Genomic DNA, 8077 nt, shown 5'->3' with positions numbered 1-8077 from the left:
TAGAAACATATGCAGATACTAAACTACACGACTGTGGCGTAATAATAATAATAATAAAATAGTCGTGTAACACAGAAACACCCAGAGCAAGAAACAGAGGGGTACACCGCTAGCTAGTCCATGCACCTATGAGATGGTGTACGTGGCGTACACAGTGGCGGATCCAGAAAATTTTCTCACAAAGGTCGGGAATTTCTATGGTCTGTACTGATACAACTGTCGGGTCGAATCGGGTCGGGTCGGGTCATACATATAAAAAAAGGATTACCAAACAAAATATTAGATAACAAATATATTAAGGTTGTTCTCTACGAGTTTTCATTTTTTGAAATCTAACCATTAATCATTTACTTTAACATTGATAAGCAAGTCTTTCTCAATGTAACAAATACAGTTGTCGCTTAAATTTTCATCACCCATTCGATTAGGCAAATCGGACTTCACATACTTCATCGCCGAAAAGGATCTTCCAACGGTTGCGGTTGCGACGGGTAATACGAGAGCTAACTTTTATAAACTATACACCAATGCAAAGGAATGGTGTTTCTTTAATTGAACCATCAATTTTAACAAGACTTGCAAAACCATTCAAGTTTTTAAATCGTTTCCTTTCAAATTATCGATGCATGTCGCGAGTTGGAATAGTGGAATTGTTTGTCACCGTGAGTCCTCCCCTGCCTGGTGGCCGGAATTTCTGATTCCGGTGAGCTGAAGCTTGAAAAGACGAAGGGACAAGGGAGGCAGACATTCAGAATGTGAGGCAGAGGGTGTGAGATGCGGTAAAAGAAAATTTATTTTAGAATAGGATTGGGTATTGGGCAAAAAATTGAGTAGGGTTTGAGTTGGGTCTTGGGCTTAAAAATTGGATTGAATATTGGACTAATGGACTTATTAATATTAATAGGAAAAATTGTTTATATAACGTTTATATAATTATATTTATAAAATTTTCATTGTATTTTTTATGACGGTTAGTCTCAAAATCACATGGGGGTCGTCTTGAAATTATACAGGGTTCGGCTTCAAAATTCCACAGGGATCGGCCGGGATTTTTCCGTTATACTAACACTAAAAAAAATTTCACAGGGGACGGGGGACACCCCTCACTAACAAGTGAGTCTGCCCCTGGGCGTACACACTATATTCCATCCCCATCATAACCGAATTAGGATCAATCTATACGTCCCTAAGCGGCCCTAATACTACACAAGTACAGTTAAAGACGCCGTGGACTTTAATTACGCACAGTCACGACATGTTAGAAAATGCTCGGGTAACAGAGTACTAAAGCTAAGGTCGTATAAATAATCTACATGAAAAAAATGCTATTCACGAAACATGCAATAACAAGTACAAAATATATATTCTATTGCATGCTACAAAAATAGATATAAGACGTAACATACCGGATAAATCGAACTCAATGACAACTAAAAGATAACGGATAATTTCGCACTACAAAGTGACGAAACCGAATATAAAACAAAATAGAATACTACGAGTAAAGAAAACAGAATCCGTACCACGAAGTAACGGAATAGAGTTAATACGTACTATGAGTAAGCGAAAACAGTAACCGTACCTTAGTTTAGCAAGTAAAGGAAAACAACTCAATTCGTCGTTAAAAACCAAAAAGAACCTACAATTTAATTTCTTTCGGAAAAAAATATCACGACTTAATTAACTTCCATCTTTCCGGGAACAGAAGGTTTTAGAAATTTTTATTTAGGTTAAGTTCGAGATATTGGCAAATTTTGTAAAATCGCCAAGTCATAAATTAATTTATTTATATTTATATTTGAGCAAACTGTTTTTACTCAAAATCCAAGTTTTATAGACTTTTATACTTGTTTAACATTGTCAGAATTTATAGATAATCTTACACACAAGAAAGATGTGGTGGCAAAATTAGCGACAAAACTTTATTAGATATTAATCCAAACCGAAAACACCTCCCAAACCTTCATAACTCACATACATGAGTTATTAATCAACATTACAAACAATCACCTACTGATACAAATCAAATGATGAAATGAAAGAAAGACGAAAAATAATAAAACCAGACTAACCGAATGAAAACCTAATACAAAATGAGATGAACTCGCAGAGAGAGAACCAATCATCACGATGAACAATACGCCTGCATTAATATAACTGGTGAAAGACTTGTTTTTTAAGATCACAACACAAATGGGCTTCATCCATACTTGAATCCTCAAAGCCCATTGCAGCCCATTTATCTCTTAGCCCACCAGCACGTGTTCAGCCCAGCGTAAGTTTTAAGTTCAGCCCAGATTATTCTCTGTCCAATCCAACATACAAAACAAACAAAATTCTATTAGAACAATGTTCTCTTTAATATTTTCAATATTATTTGCTATAGAATTGAAATATCCGTATATTTTAACAAACACAAATTTCACTTAGCTTGGTGCCGACAATTTAAACATACTATAACGATTAATATTTCAGGGCCGGGCTCAAATGTCCCTCGTAACTACATAAAATAATTAAGATACACAAACCATCTAGAATCTGGTGAATGCCTCAACGAACAAAAATCATTTGTTTCATTTATAAATCAATTAACCACTACTTTTGAAAATAATTAAACTGCATATTTAACAAATTGTGTTCAAGGACGAGTAATTCAAGGGAACAAACTGAGTTAAATACCAGGTTCATGACCAGAGGTAGTTGGCAGCGGCTTTGGTTCTGCAATCGAGACATGGGGTTGAAGTTTGGTGACCAGGACAAATAAGCATAAAAACGAAAATTTAGATTATAAGCTCGATCTTTGTTAATTGTAATTCTTATTAGCTCGAAAATTACAATACATAAACTCTTAATGATATAACCCATAAACTCGGATATATATACTAATTTAAACTTGAAAACCTAATTAGACTAGAATACAAACACTTATCATACTCGAATATTAATTAGCAAAAACAAATTTAAATAATAATGAATAAATAAATTCTTTGTTGTCCAAGTCCTATCACTTCCGTGGATCAGGAAAGAAGGTTTAAACTTTCGGTAACGAATAGCTCTCGTAAAACACAAATACTACTGTGCCAAAACCGATTTGCAGAGAACCCGCTTGGTTCCGCCGATTGCCCCTGTAGGATCCTTACTAACTTTCCGCCACCGGTAGATGTAAGATTGACAGTTGATCTTGAGAGAAAGTAATGAATGTGTTTGTGTTACTGTGAGGATGTTTAAGTTAATCATGGATATCACTAAAATGGGGGAGGAAAGTTGGTAATTTTAGTGTTATCAACATGATTTAGTGTTATTGGATTAACTTGATGATCTAATAAACACATGGTACAAGTTTTTTCTCACAGAAACTTTCAATATACACATTCTGTACAAGTTTTTAGATCATATACACATGGTACAAGTTTTTTCTCACATAACTTTCAATATCAAAATTATGTTTTTAAGATATCTTGGTCTAATCCGATTAAGCATTGAGTATACCTTCAAATAGTTTAATCTGATAGTGACATCACGATTCCAAGATTAATCCAAGTTGCTATATTTATTCATCATCAAGGTATTCAATCACGCATCATTTACGGGTACGTTAATTCTGTTTGTACAACACCAACTCCAGGGAACACACGTGCAAGGGACATGATTGGTGGTGGAGAGCCAGAAGATCAAGGTCGGTCGGCGGTGCACCCTGCTAGGGGAATCCCGTCAATCAGCTTCCTCGTGCCTTACGGGTTTACTCACCCGTTGACTCGCACACATGTCAGACTCCTTGGTCCGTGTTTCAAGACGGGCCGAATGGGGTGCCCGCAGGTAGCAAATATTCAAATGAGAACTTTGAAGTCCGAAGAGGGGAAAGGTTCCATGTGAACGGCACTTGCACATGGGTTAGTCGATCCTAAGAGACGGGGGAAACCCGTCAGATAGCGTAGGGCAGTTGGCCATATTCCCTCTCTCCTCTCCAACAGCTATAAATATCAACCTACCTTCAAATGGTAAAGGATCTAGCATCTAACACTCTCAACTCTCTCTCTCTCTCAATATTTATCATAATTAGTATATTGATTCTCACGCCGGAGGGTGGTTACGAGAGGATCCCCCTATATCCCTCGTGACGAACTTACGGTGTTCTGTTTTGTAGGTGTGCTACTCATTTGCGCCTACAAGGAATATAACCCATCGTGGGAAATACTAGATCATCTCCCTTGGACTAAGTAATTAGACCTAAGGGGGTGATTTCGTGTTACTTCGGGAGACTTAACGGCAAAAACTAACGGGCGTTCATCGCTAGAATCACGAGAATGATAAGAAGTAAACGTTAAGGATCACATTTGTAAATAGTAAACCTCAAGGATCAAGCGTGAAACTTTGACAATGACAACCCGTAACCAGAGAATATTTTTTTTTGATTAGTGGAAGCAAGAATAAACTTAGGTACGTACTGCCTTTGTTCATCATTCAATACTCAAAATTTGAGATATTGTATATTTCAAATCGTTCTTAGAAAACTATGTATCTGGTTAGGTACCTTTAGCTATGACCTCTGTACTTAAAGAAGACAAGGAGAATAGATTTTTGATTAAAGCACTTTCCAGCCTACAAGGTGTTTCACGTGTGTCTAATTTACATACTATGATTGTTTGACGACGAGAGTTTGAGTCAGATTAGCCATTTTATATTTAGGAGTAAATCATTGTATGTTTTTAATTGCTTTCTTTTTGTTAAATTTTGATTGCCCTTTTGCAGGTGCTGTCATCTAAAGTGATGATTTGAGGATAGGGTTTCTGAGTACTATCAAGAACACTAAAAAGGTACAGTAATTAATTCCAAACGATAATTCTTAAAAGAAGTCGATTTTCGTGTTTTGAATTTTAATTTACTGTTGATATGCTAAGTCAAAATTTGGTTTTTATGTTATGATCTTAGAGGCAGCAATTCCATTTGTGTGTAAAAGGATCTACGTACTGATAAAGTACATTTAAGTAGCTAAAGATGCAATTGATAAAATTTAAAACTTAATTGTATTCTTTTTTTAATCATAGTTCATTAATTTAAAACTTCTGAAATATCCAAGAATTCCATGTAATTTGATGGTTGTATATTTGGGCTAATGAAAAAGACACGACATCCATACTCAATTAGCAACGAGATTTCAAAGCATTTAATGTGTATAAACTTTAAAGACATTTAGAGCATCATTCAACTTTATTTGCATTTTATTTTTCTTGAGTTCAGGGCTTATGACAAAGTTGCCATTAGACCAACTTTGAACCCAGCATCTACGAGACAGATAGAAGTTTCAAAGCCACGTATCAAAGTATTCTTTGTTCTTATAATGACAATATTTGGAGCTGCTGTGACATGGGCACTTGCAATTAATTATTCCTGATTTGTTGCAAACCATGTGTTTTTCATTATCTTTTTTCTTTACAATATTGTACTTTATCATACTGGTTTTCAACTTGGGTTGGGTGACGGGTTAGAATAGGTTCGAGTCCATACGGGTTATGAGAAAAACAAGTTCGAGTGAAAACGGGTTACGGGCAAAATGATTCTAGATCAAACCAGGTGGTGCTAAATAACTACTAACTTGGGTTGATGTGAGCTGATTTAAGGAAAAGAAATAATATCAAATGGGTTCACCTAATTTATATATATACTAGTTTTTATCCCCCGTATTACGGAGGCTGTTTTACATTATTCGTTTTTAATATTTATATACTTTTTTGGAGTTTAATTTTATTTATTATAAAGAAATTCATAATATACTTAGAGTTTGATGATACAAGGGTTTTACAAATAACTAAGATGTTATAACCTGGTTTAAAAGTTATCTGGGTTGGGTGAGATCCAAGACCTACTTATTTTTTTTACTAAAAAATTGTTTCTTCTTTTTTTTAAAAAAAAATCATATAATAATTTTATCTTGTTCTAATATTTATTTATTTTTTGAATATATATTTTATTATTATATGAAAGTTAATAATATATTTATGGTTTGATGATAATTATTTCACAAGTAAATGGGATGTTATAACCCGGCTTAAAAGCTATATGATTTTGATGAGACCCAAGACCCGTTTATTTTATATAAAATTGGTTTTTAATTATAAATAATATTTATGAAAGTTAATAATATACTTATGGTTTGATGAGACCCAAGACCCGTTTATTTTTTTTACTATAAAATTGGTTTTTTAATTAAAATAATATATATATCCTTTTCAAAATAAATAAGATATTAATTTTTAGTATATCCTATTTTATAGGATTTTTACATCAATAATTTGGTGAGAATAATTTTTAATTTAATGAGATTTTATAACCCGTTTAAGGAATATCTGGGTTTGGTAAAACCCATACACATGAATTCGGGTCAAATGCATGAGAAGTCTCCATTTAAAAATCAAGCAAATCTAGTGACTCCTAAAAAAGGAGGAGCGACCACATCGCGACACATAGGATTTTTATGTTTTCGTTTATATATATTATAGATTATACTAGTTTTTATCCCCCATATTACGGGGGTTGTTTTATATTGTTTGTTCTAATATTTATTTATTTTTTAATTTATATATTTTTTATTGTATGAAAGTTAATAATATACTTATGGTTTGATGATAAATTGTTTCGCAAATAAACGAGATGTTATAACTCAATTTAAAAGCTATATGGTTTTGATGAGACCCAAGACCCGTTTATTTTTTTACTATGAAATTGGTTTTTTAATTATAAATAATATTTATGAAAGTTAATAATATACTTATGGTTTGATGAGACCCAAGACCCGTTTATTTTTTTTACTATCAAATTGGTTTTTTAATTTAGATAATATATATATATATATATATATCTTTTTTTAAATAAATAAGATATTATTTTTTATTATATTCTATTTTATAGGATTTTTACATAAATAAATTGGTGAAAATAACTTTTAATTTAATAAGATGTTATAACCCGTTTAAGGAATATCTGGGTTTGGTAAGACCCATACCCATGAATTCGGGTCAAATGCATGAGAAGCCTCCATTTAAAAATCAAGCAAATCTGATGACTCCAAAAAAAGGGGAGCGATTACATCGCAACACATAGGATTTTTATGTTTTCGTTTATATATATTATAGATGCCGGTTATTAATTATTTCTGATTGTTTTGAACCAAATCCAATTGAGACCATTTCTTTGCAAAAAAAAAAATAAATAAATAAAAATAAAAAAAATGAAAATACAAATACCGAGGACTGGACTGGCTTTAGTCACTTTGGTGTTCGATAACTATTGGTTATTTTTGTTATGATTTTGTTAAATTTTTGCCAAACTTTTTTAAATATTAAAATTAGGTTATATTATTTTAGTTATGATCTCCATTACTTTGTAAAATTACTATAGTGTCCCTGCTTTGACGATTTTTTAAATTCGCTATGTGGCAACATGGGCGGGCAAATTGATTTTCGAAATTTGTAATCGCGATTGAATTAAAACATGCCATTTTGTTTGGTTAAAAACGGCATATTATATTGCGTCAACATAAACATAGTTTTTGCTTACCTTCTGTTTTCATATAACTAACTAGGATAGAGTTTGGTTCATTTAGTATGTGGACACCCGCGGTATGCCAGATACCCGACAATTAATGGCCGGGTATGGGACATTATTTTACAAACGGGTATAGGATTTGTATTAGCAGTACTCGGGCCGAATCCGACCCATTGTCATCTCTAATTGAGATCAATCTACTTTTTTTATAAGTATAGGAACTCATAAATTATAATGGGTTATCATGGATAGCCATAAATGTTGTGAGGAGTGGTATACGATGAAGGCATGCACATCGTATTTGGTGGTTCATCCATGACTGGAGGACGAGCTCATATATGTCCTCTAAATGCGTATTTCAAATGTTACCGTTTGTTTTAAAGACAATAAATACAATTTGTATACATTTATAATTAATGAACTTTTTTAAAGTTAATTTTAATTTCAGAAATTATAAAATGCATTGTTTTATGTAACAAAAAGAGCAAGTTATGTGTTAATTTATTAATAAAAAGCTAAGAATTTGTATATATTC

Source organism: Bidens hawaiensis, unplaced genomic scaffold, assembly GCF_021521415.1.
Source record: "Bidens hawaiensis isolate Kalapana, Puna unplaced genomic scaffold, B.hawaiensis_p1.1 tig00012184_1, whole genome shotgun sequence".
Lineage (NCBI taxonomy): Eukaryota > Viridiplantae > Streptophyta > Magnoliopsida > Asterales > Asteraceae > Bidens > Bidens hawaiensis.
This window is presented reverse-complemented; position numbering follows the sequence as displayed.